The sequence below is a fragment of the Lepisma saccharinum genome, chromosome 23 (assembly GCF_977018435.1).
Source record: "Lepisma saccharinum chromosome 23, izLepSacc3.1, whole genome shotgun sequence".
In the NCBI taxonomy this organism is placed as follows: Eukaryota; Metazoa; Arthropoda; class Insecta; order Zygentoma; family Lepismatidae; genus Lepisma; species Lepisma saccharinum.
Window position 1 is genome coordinate 45,070,532 of NC_139251.1, and position 12,650 is coordinate 45,083,181.

The following is a 12,650-nucleotide window of genomic DNA, read 5'->3' on the forward strand; positions in this document are numbered from 1 at the left end:
TGCAGCGCGCAACATGGAAATGGTGATGACCAATCTTTATCAGGCCAAGGGGGAACCACATGAACGCCACCCACACGGTCGGCGGCCATCTTGATGTCCGCCATCTTGAATTCAAATTGGTACAAGAATTCAGTCATAACTTTTTACTGGTTAAAGATACGTCGAAAAAAACCTTCACCATTGCATTTCTCGTGAAATTCTAGCCCATTTTGATATATCGCACGACCCCCTTCCCATTTAAAATTCTGAAGTTGAATTCAAGATGGCGGACATCAAGATGGCCGCCGACCGTGTGGGTGGCGTCAATGTGGTTCCCCCTTGGCCTGATAAAGATTGGTCATCGCCAATTTCAAATTCCATGCCGTAGTGGCCTTGTACTGTGGGTGTTAAGTGACTTATTGAGCCACCCTGTACAAGCTCCATAAATTCCATCTACCGCTTTGCTATATCAGATTAGTCCACAGCTTCCTAACAAATAGGATCGCTTATGTCGCTGTAAATGGAGCAATGTCATACCCCATTTTCCCTTACTCTGGCGTTCCACAGGGTGCTGCATTATCACCACTACTCTACATACTATACGTTGCTGATATGCCAAAAAAAAAACACAAGTTTCTATCTACCAATTCGCCGACGACACCGCATTCCTCGCATGTTGTTCAACCATCCAAGCTATAAACAAAGCTCTCCAACCAACTATAAACTCCTTCCAAAGATGGTGTGACACATGGCATCTCACAATTAATGCTCTCAAAACACAAGCATTGGTGTTTCTACAGATAGGCTGTCGCTCGAAGATCCAAAGGAACCCAACATTGTTAAACATTAAAATACGGGGAACTCCTATTCTGCCTACCACCACTGCAAAATACCTGGGAGTCATATTTGACTCCAACCTAACCTGGAAACCTCACTTGCTCAGCATTGTCCAGAAAGCTACAAATCAGCTAAGGTTACTCAAACGTCTAATTGGAACCTCCTGGGGACTCAACTCCCAGGTCTTCTTACATACCTACAAGGCTTTCCTTCGACCAGCAATTACTTACGGCCACACTGCATGGATATCAGCACCAGATACATTTTATCATAAACTACAAGTTCTGGAAAGACATGCTCTTCGTTTGGCCTTCAGAGTAGTCCTACCAAGTCCTACACGACTACTGTACGAACGAATAACCTTTCCCGAAATCACAACTCACATCGAAGCCGTCCGTCACAAATATATAACTGGTCGAATGAACTCGCACCATCCACACCTTCTCAGCACAATGTACGAAGATGCTCTACACGACTGCCTTCCCACATACCACTGCACACCATTACAGCATCTCTTAACCATGTATACCTTCCTGATAGATCCACAGCATCCTGACTATCAGCTGTATAATATCCATCATCCTTCGGAACTACGGCACGTGATATATCCAACACATGCCACACCATAGCAAATTATTACTTTCCTAACTGAAGTAAATTTCCCACTACCGTCACTGAATAAATAAGATCTGAATGAACTACCCTCAGAATAAGTAAATATGTACCACTCCAATACTGAAAACACTTAGACCATCACCTTGCAAGGGAAAACATTTATGAAAGCAATTCACTTGCCAAAGAGAAGGTGTACCCTTCTAAATGGAAAACGAGGACAAAACAAAATGGCGCAGAAACACGAACACGCTCCAAAAACTGTTAGTTTATGTGGACTTTCTATTCTGAATGTGTATTTTGAGATCAGTTAGTTTCTACAAACTATCCACCCTAGCTAAAATTAGCCGGATTATAACATAAGTAATTATGAATAAATTATTTAACAAATCGTTTGGTAATTTTGACTAAATTATTTGATTTTCCTAAGCAAATGGCAAATGACATCCATTTTTGTATTCTTTTATCAAAGAAAGTCACTGTCGGAAATAATATTGGGGTAAGACACCCCTTTGGCGTAGGGATGTGACGACCTCATCGCCCAGTGACTTGTTCACTGCAGTTAGTCAACCAACAGAGTGAAATGGTCAACATTTTGCTCTGTTGGGATTTACAGAGCTGTCCTGTCATGGCTCTATGAGCGTCCCACAATCAGCAGAAGTGGGGTATGGTTGGTGGACTACAATGTGATCCTCCCAGCTAGATCCGAGGGATCCGCTGACCAACGACAGGTGCGGTCCTCCATTCATATTGGGGGTTAGGCGTAGAGCTGACAACTCTGCACTGTAAAAAGACATGTCAAGAAACAGCAATATAAGGCCATGGATGTTCCCAAGGTAAAATATTCCGGAGGTAAAATAGTCCCCCGTTCGGATCTCCGGGTGGGGACTACTTTGGGAGGTCCCTGGACTAAGGATAAGATCTACATCAGGAATAAGGATATTAAATTAGGCACGTGGATATATCCAACACATGCCACACCATAGCAAATTATTACTTTCCTAACTGAAGTAAATTTCCCACTACCGTCACTGAATAAATAAGATCTGAATGAACTACCCTCAGAATAAGTAAATATGTACCACTCCAATACTGAAAACACTTAGACCATCACCTTGCAAGGGAAAACATTTATGAAAGCAATTCACTTGCCAAAGAGAAGGTGTACCCTTCTAAATGGAAAACGAGGACAAAACAAAATGGCGCAGAAACACGAACACGCTCCAAAAACTGTTAGTTTATGTGGACTTTCTATTCTGAATGTGTATTTTGAGATCAGTTAGTTTCTACAAACTATCCACCCTAGCTAAAATTAGCCGGATTATAACATAAGTAATTATGAATAAATTATTTAACAAATCGTTTGGTAATTTTGACTAAATTATTTGATTTTCCTAAGCAAATGGCAAATGACATCCATTTTTGTATTCTTTTATCAAAGAAAGTCACTGTCGGAAATAATATTGGGGTAAGACACCCCTTTGGCGTAGGGATGTGACGACCTCATCGCCCAGTGACTTGTTCACTGCAGTTAGTCAACCAACAGAGTGAAATGGTCAACATTTTGCTCTGTTGGGATTTACAGAGCTGTCCTGTCATGGCTCTATGAGCGTCCCACAATCAGCAGAAGTGGGGTATGGTTGGTGGACTACAATGTGATCCTCCCAGCTAGATCCGAGGGATCCGCTGACCAACGACAGGTGCGGTCCTCCATTCATATTGGGGGTTAGGCGTAGAGCTGACAACTCTGCACTGTAAAAAGACATGTCAAGAAACAGCAATATAAGGCCATGGATGTTCCCAAGGTAAAATATTCCGGAGGTAAAATAGTCCCCCGTTCGGATCTCCGGGTGGGGACTACTTTGGGAGGTCCCTGGACTAAGGATAAGATCTACATCAGGAATAAGGATATTAAATTAGGCACGTGGAATGTTCTGAGCCTTTACCGGCCTGGGGCATTTCAGTGTACAGTTAATGAGATAGTTAAGTATAAATTAGATGTAGTAGCTGTCCAGGAAGTTAGGTGGCCAGGAGAAGGGAATTGTAAAACTAAAAATTATACTTTTTTTCTATGGTGGTACTGAAAATCATAATTTTGGAACAGGCTTTTTCATGAATAATAGAATTATATCGGCTCTTAAAACAGTAGAATTTATTAATGATAGGATATCATATGCAGTTTTACAGGGTACGTGGTGTAAAATTATTTTAATAAACATACATGCTCCAACGAAAGATAAAGATGACAGTACTGAAGATGATTTTTAAACAGAGTTAGAACAGGTCTTTGATAAATTTTCTCAGTATGATATGAAAATTCTGTTAGGTGTAATGCACAGATTGGCAAAGAAGAGACATTTAAACCCACGATTGGTAAAGAAAGTCTTTAAGAATTAAGTAATGATAATGGTATAAGATTGATTACTTTTGCAACCTCAAAGAATTTAATTGTGAAAAGTACCACTTTTAAACATAAAGATATCCATAAATATACCTGGTCTTCTCCAGATGGTAAAACTCATAATCAGATAGATCATATTCTCATTGATAAGAGAAGGCATACTAGTATAATTGACGTTTGTACACATAGAGGTGCTGACTGTGCCAGTGACCATTATTTAGTAATTGCTAAATTAAGAGAAAGACTCTCAGTGATAAATCATAAGCAACAAAATCTAAAAGTTCTAAAATTTAATACAGGAAAATTTGCTGATGAAAGAATTAAGAAAGATTACCAAATTAAACTGTCAAATAGATTTGATGTTTTGCAGGATTTAAATGATGATGAAAATATAAATGAAACAGATGTAAATAAGAATTGGGAGCACATACGTAATGCAATAGAATCAGCAGCTAAAGAAAGTATAGGATACCATAAACCAAGAAAGAGTAAGCCATGGTTTGATAATGAATGTCATAATCTAATAGAAATAAGGAATCAGGCTAGACTTAGGTGGTTAAATAACTCTGATGATACAAATGTAAGCATTTATAATAGAATAAAGCGAGAAGTTAACCGCACGTTTAGAAGTAAAAAAAGAGATTACTTGAAAAGCAAAATTAACGAAATTGAAACAAACAGCAAAAACACAAATATCAGAGATTTATATAAAGGTGTAAATGAATTTAGAAAGGGGTGTCAACCTAAAGTAAACTCGATAAAAGATAAAGACGGTGATTTTCTAGCTGACCCAAGTGATATTCTAAATAGATGGAAGAACTACTTTAATTACCTTTTAAATGTTCATGTAGGAGATAAATCAGAAGTAAATGAAGTGCACACAGCAGAACCTTTAGTTCCAGAATCTAACTTGACTGAAGTTAAAGATGCTATTAAAAGGCTAAAGAATAACAAAGCACCTGGCATTGATGTAATACCAGCTGAGTTAATTAAATATGGTGGAAATTCGTTAATATGTCAAATTCATAAATTAATTTGTTTAATATGGAATAAAGAAAAAATACCTCAACAGTGGAAAGAATCCATAATTGTTCCTGTGTTTAAAAAAGGTGATAAAATGAACTGCAATAATTACCGTGGAATTTTTCTACTCTCAACAACATATAAAATATTATCTAACATTCTTTTAACAAGACTAACCCCATATGCTAATGAAATTATAGGTGATTATCAATGTGGATTTGAACGTAACACATCAACTACAGATCAAATTTTCACATCAGACAGACACTTGAAAATAAGTGGGAATATAATCAAAATGTCCATCAGCTATTCATTGATTTCAAAAAAGCATATGATTCGTTCAAAAGAGATAAATTATATAATATATTAGTCGAGTTTGGAATGCCGAAGAAGCTTGTTAGTATGATAAAAGTATGCACCAGTGAAACAGAAAGTAAAATTCGTGTGGGTATTAATACGTCTGACAAATTTACAATTCATGATGGGTTAAAACAAGGAGATGCATTATCTCCATTGCTCTTTAATTTTCCCTTAGAATATGCTGTTAGTAAGGCAAAATAAACTAAAGAAGGACTAAAATTAAATGGTATGACTCAGTTGTTAGCATATGCAGATGATGTAGACTTATTAGGGGATGATATAAATACAATTAAGAATAATGCTAAAATATTTTTCAAAACTGCTAAAGAGATAGGTTTGGAAGTTAACAAAGAGAAAACTAAATTATGCTTACAGGCCAAAACCAAATGTTAGATAATAATCAAAATCTAATTATTGATAACAACTCGTTTGAACCAGTTTCCAAATTCAAATACTTAGGAGAAATATTAACAAATGAAAATTATATTAAAGAGTAAATAAAAAGTACGCTTAATTCAGGAAATGCATGTTACTTCTCTCTTCATAAACTTTTGTGTTCTCGTTTAATATCTAAGAAAGTAAAAGTTAAAATATACAAAACAGTAATTTTGCCTGTAGTATTATATGGATGTGAAACTTGGTCCTTACATTGAAAGAGGAACACAAATTGAGAGTATTTGAAAATAAAGATCCTTAGGAAAATATTTGCACCTAAAAGGGATAAGGAGACAGGTGAGTGGAGAAGGTTACATAATTTAGAACTACATAATTTGTATTCATGTCCAGATAATATTAGAATGATTAAATGAAGAAGACTTAGGTGGGCAGGCCATGTGGCACGAATGGGAGAGGAAAGAGGAGTTCACAGGATTCTTGTTGGGAAACCTGATGGTAAGAGACCTATAGGAAGGCCAAGACGGAGATGGAACGAGATGGACCTAAAGGAAATCGGTAGAGATGGAAAAGAGTATATAGATCTTGCTCAAGATAGGGACAGATGGAATTCCTGTGTTGCTTCAGCCATGAACCTTCGAGTTTAAGAGCCCGTATCACCGCTGGTGACGATACCTAAAAAATAGGTTCTTGCGTCGACCTTCTGTGCTCGAACAGTCAAGTGTGTGGCATTTAAATTTTACTGAGTTAGAGATCAAATATGAAATTTGTTATGTCGTTAAGCCTTTTTTTAAATACATTATTTATTACGTAGTTTTCCTTATCTCAATTTCGTAAAATTCACTTGCTCGCCAATTATATGTAATAACTTAAATCAACATTTTAAAGAACAAGAAAGCTTCTACTGTTCTTCTACAGCAAAGAAATGAAACTGATCTTACATAATTTTCTTTAGAATGTCTGTAGTTTGTCGACGTACAGAGCAATGTATGTAAATTTTAACTTCGACTTTTCTAAGCTGGTCGCGCTAGCCGTTTCCCCCTCTGTACCGCTCGCGCCCCTCATGAACCCCCCTCCTCTCCCGTTCCTTTTTTCTCTCACAATCGGCCAGTCTTCCTCAAGTGGCAAGAAAACCGCATGCTGAGAGCTAGGAAAAGAAAAAAGAAGGCAGGGAAAGGTTTTGGGGGGGAGAATCAATGGTTTGGGCGATGCTTGTAAACAGTTCTTCACTACGCGATATCCTAATACTAAATCACGATGGGGTTGTAGTGCAATGACAACAGTGAAGGACGGTGGATTTTCCCAGTATATTGTTCACAAATGGGAAGGGCTGATTGCACAGACAGAAGTACACCTTTACAAAAGGTTCGCCCGCGAAAGAAAAATTGTGCCAAATTATAACTTTTTTTTTTTGTGAGAAAACGAAAGTCCATTACCAAGGGATTTTTTTTAGGGTGAAGGTGACTTTACCCAAAGTTTTTAGGTAAATATTGTGTAAATTCTATCTGGCGGTGGATTATCATCCAGTCATGCAAATGAATGACTTTTTAGCTGTCGATCATAAATAAGTTCAATGAACGTTCATTGTAAGTTTGAGATATTCCTGAGGGTCAATGGTAAAAAATACTTGATGATCTGTTGTGGAAATAGTGCTATTTTTAAAAATTTTGAACGTCCGTTCAATTTAATTTCGAATTTGACTCCTTTCATGATTTGCAAGTAGGGGGATAAAATATATTTACTTAATACTTTACTGCGTTATTTTATCACCAATTACATATATATATTACAGTCAGAAATCACAACATAAGATAGTTCTGTGTCATCATATACAAAAATACTTTTAGGCATAGGTCTTATGTAAAATAAAATACATTAATTATTTGTTGTTTTTTCTTTTCCAAAGACATTATTTAGTGGAATAATATGACAGACTTACTATTGATAATGACCATACAAAACACACCATAAAAATTTCATTCACTTTCAACTTTCTGGGGCCGGCCACCGTGGGGGAGTGGTTAGCACATCGCGCTACGACGCCAGGGGTCCCGGGTTCGAATTTCGGCTTGGCCACGGATGTTTGTGAGTGTCCATTCATCAATTTCATCATATCTTCACTCATCCCCATCTTCGCAAATTGGCCAAAAGTGGCACAAAAAGCGAAGTAAAATAAAGCAAATCAATCAACTTTCTGGATATAGGACATATAACACTATTTCTGTCTCAGATCCTCCGATTATGGGGAGCAAGGGCCTTGATAAGAGTTCAGCTGACGAAATAAAGCCCTCATTCCATCTCACTGTTTTTATTACATTGGTGGGAACAAAACAGGGTCGTGTGTGTCCCGACCCACCTAAAATCACTTTATTAGATGAATTTCAACTTCAGTGGCACCATTGTTCTATTTTCCATCTCTGTCGTTCAAATACTAATTTACGTATAAACGTGGTTTAGTACCGCAAATTCAAAACAACTACACATAATTTATTCATGTGCAATATATGGGCAATTTATTCTGCAGACACATACAGATAATACAACTAAATAATGAAATATGTGGAGGTGTTAATAAGAAATTTGCTAGTGGGAGAGTCCAATTACATAGGAAGTAATTCACTACCCTTTCCTTACGTAGTTACTTGGAACTTTCGTAGGTTTGAAAATAGTATATACTTTTATTTCTATAAAAGCATAATGTTGTTTAAGAACGGTTATTAGATTCCTCTGCACTAAATTTCTAAGTGAGACTATTAAGGGGGAACTTCTTCCTTCCCCCACATTTACTCACCGTATGCAAAGAGTGTGAATACGTTTTTGCTGAAATGGGAAAATGAACCACAGCAAGAAACTAATAAAATACGCGTACGTCTGTTTTTATGAACAGCTGTAGAATTATCTACAAACTTGTTGAAATTCACAGTTTTGCTAGCTTGTACTCATTGGACGAAATACATACAGCCAGGGACGGCGCTACAAGGAGGTTAGGGGGGATGAAACCCCAACAACAGATCTAAGCTCCCTGTAGCCCCCAGATTTTTATAGTACGGTAGACGCCTTGCGATGGAAAATTAACTTCCCTTAGGGCAAGGCCATTGCAATGTTCAAGTACATTTCCTGCTTTTATAAGATCGCAAGATTATTACGTGTTGTACGTAAAATCGTGGTTGGAGATGGCAGCTGCAGATCTGCATGGATCAACAACGGACCAAAGGCTCCCCTCTACCAACCTAGCACACACAAACATAAACACAAACATACCCTCTACGCTCTATTTATATATGTGTGTGTGTTTGTGTGTCTGTATGTATATTATAATGCATGTTTGTGTGTGAAGTTCTTGATCTCATGTTGACAAAGTCACATCTAAGAGCCTAGAGGGTGATTCAAAAGTCCCTCAACAACTCATACATAAACACTTTGGTGTGTTCCAAGTGGACGTCATGGCACGGTTCTATATGCACAGGGCACTTTAACTTTACCTTTACCCAGTTTTGGCTTCCAAAACCGAGGGGGGGTGAACAGTATATTTCCCATTGTAGATACTGTACGGTTTAGCATAGTGGGGGGACAAAAGTGGCGAAAAGTGGGGGCCGACTGTCCCCCTCGCCGCCACTGCCGTTACCTGTATATCTTGTATTCGTTTCTGAACCCCTGAGTAATTAAGTTTAGTTTTTAAATACGCATATACGAACCCTATACTATGTCAATCACTGAGGGCCTTCTAGAGACTTACTTGTCTCTGCCCCCACCCCCGCACTGCGGGGTCTTGCGGCTTGTAGATCCGGCAGTGCTCGTTTCTGTGTTCTTCCCCTGTTCTTGTATTCGTGTATTTAAATTATTTTTGTATGAGATCCATATCTCAGTGCCAGTGATGATGATGTATTATTGTCCTGTAAACACATTTCCAAATTATCTCATGAAAACTGAAAATTCTGATTTTTTTTACCATGCATTTCCGTCCGAAGTTAAAAAAAAAGAGCAAATGCTGTCGAAAAGACAACTTTGAGGTTACTAACTCGAGAATTTGTTCTGCACATTTTTCTACCAGAATGTTATGAAGTCTGAATTACTAGGAATTATCACACTGATAATTCCACTTACACATCAGCAGGTCAGTGTTCGCGCAAGACGTGTGAAGTAGAGATGGCCAAATCCAGATTTTTTTTTTTTACTATTCGGGAATCCGATGGAAAAATGAGAGTATCCGGATTTCGGAGGTAATCTCCCCATTTCGGAGACAATCCGGATTTCGCTACAACCATAACTTACGTAGAATTTTCAGTGAAAAATGCAGACTCAACGAGGACTCGAACCCAAGGATGAAAGGATGGAGAGAACATCGCTGACAATTATACGATTGCCAGCAGGCAGGGTTTCGGAGCTAGGTCGCGGTGGTACTGAAGGAGCCCTCCGGAGCGGAGTGATTCAGTTCTTTTTCACATGCATGCTCGGATCCGGAGAGATAGTTCGCAACTATGAATAATAGGAGTGAACAGTTAACAGAATCAAGCATATCTGGAAACTAGTAAGCTACGTGAAAACTGACATACGTGTATTTCAGGATAACTATGATAGATATGAACACGAAACTGTATTAGCCTTATCTGCGGATGTTTGAAAAGTCCTGTAGTAAATTCACAAATTCGTCGTTCCGGTTCAATATGAGTAATATGCATTGGCTGTAAATAGTTTTAATTGTATCAAAAATGCTAAAAGTACACATTTTACTAACTACACGACTTTCCCAATGATTCCAAATGACTAACTTGGAGTGATATTCATGTGCATTAGCACTGGCCTCCGTGATGGAGTGGTTAGCACATCCGGGAGTTCGAATCCCGGCATGGATGCTCTTTGTGAGTGTCCGTTCATCAGTTTCATCATATAATTCATCCTCAGGCGGAGCACAAAGCACGACGCCTTAGGTTGCAAGACACGTTTTTATTACGTTAAGAAAAGAAAGAACATCAAAATCATCTCACCTAGGATAATCCACCAACTGCAGAAAACACAAAAGAATGTCTTCCGCCTGTTCTGCACATGTGTCGCAACAGGCTGAATAGCTATGCACTACTACAAAACATCGTCATTATTTCCCTAGTTTACAGCACCATACAGGAGAGATATCCTGCTACTCGATGTTATAAACTATTCCATATATGTTGGTCATAGGCGTGCGCACGGGAGGGGGGGGAATTGCCCCCTAATCACGGACGTTCGCAGATTTTTCCACAAAGGGACAAGAAAGGTATTTTTTTTTTCATGGGGCATATTACCCCGATACTAGTGCTGTCCCCTCTAAAAACACCACTTGAATTTGAAATTATCGCATTCCTGTGTCCCCATTACATAATAATTAATGTAAATTGCTATGACTGAAATATAATTATACTTGTGAAATATATACTTTTAGGTTGACCTTCGTTTTCGAGGTGTGGTCATCCTTGCCCCCCTCCCAGACGTTCCATGCCCCTATATTATTATACTTTCACCTAGAAATTTTGTGGAGAGCAATATTGTCGCTGTTATTAAACAATATTATACTCTAAAAGGAAATGGCGCAACCACAAGGGGACAGGGGGGCATTGCCTTTTGCCTTTTTCCAACCTTGGACGGAAATCAATTATAGGGGGGGGGGCATACATTGAAGTAAAAAAAAGCAAGACTAGAAAAATCTATACTAGTAGCAGGACAAAAGGATACTCAAGACGGAATTAGTTTTCACGTCCATCTTGCATTATTTCTTCCAGACGGTCAGGATCACTTGCAGGGGGTTACAGAGAGACAATTGTCCCCTCGACTTTAAATTTTATACAAATAAAAATACATTTCGTAAAATTTTCTTTCTCGCTTCGCTCGCGGTACCTGCTTTTCTTGCAGTCTTCTCAACTTCCGAGCCGTAGCTAGGAAGTAGCGGGAGTTGGCCCTGGGCGCCGAACAATCTGATTGAGAAAAATTGTAAAAGAGAATGCCATGCCGTCCCATGAATTTTTTTGCGCCCTATTAAATCAATCCTGTTTTCAACTTTCAAAAATTTGAATCGAAAAATTTTCTTGCTCGGAGTTTCTTTTCTCCAATACATTGTAAATTACCAGAAAGAAAGTAGGAACAAATAAGTAATGCAGACGATTGCTGCTATAACAGTTTGGTTTGGAGGAAAACGAGCGCTCACATTTCAGAGACAATCTATATAATTTTTGCTCTTGGTTTGTTAAGGGGCGGATGAATAGATTACGTAATGTATTTAAATAATATGTTAATACCTAGGTATATATATATATATATATATATATATATATATATACACGCGCGCGCGAACACACACACACACACACACATATAACACACACACACACACACACATATATATATATATATATATATATATATATATATATATATCACATCAATGCAAAAAACTAAAACAGTGAGATAAAATGAGGTTTTCTTTCCCGATCTGACTGAATTTTCAAGGCTTTTGCCCCCCCCCTTATTAGAGAGTCTGCGCACGCCTATGATGTTGGTACCTTCTTCTAATAATAAAAACAAATTTAAATAACTGTAATATTAAATTAATAATTAAAATATTAATTAATATTGTTATTACATGAATGGGAAAAAGACGGCATATGAATAGGAATATAACCGCACATATTCATTATCTAGCTCATGAATAGTTCAGATCGCTTCAATTTGTATAAAAACAACTGCCCTGGCAAGGTGATTGTGAAACAGATAAGGAATTGAATATTGTTTGGATAACGAAAAAGGATGTTAGATCCATTTGACGAAATGAAAAGCTCTTAATTTAATATTTAATCATAGTGGTGTGCATAAATCTTATTTGATACAGTCATCTAAAGTTGTTTGACCCCAATGTAATCCTTCCCTTAGAATATGTTTGACGGAAATACACGTCTCTCGATTATACGACAGATGCTAAACAAAACAAGCATATTTACATTATTTAATTTTAGTACTTCGTAAGTCTCCCGTAGAAGATTCGGACTCCCTGGACACCCCGCCTCCCCTAAATAGTCCT

General features: G+C 37.8%; 1 protein-coding gene across 4 annotated transcripts in view; it reads left to right on the forward strand.

The window, feature by feature from the left end:
- The window catches only part of LOC146005387 (hemolymph lipopolysaccharide-binding protein-like), a 102,518-nt gene that overhangs the window by 35,851 nt on the left and 54,017 nt on the right, over positions 1-12,650 (forward strand). The window lies entirely within an intron of this gene.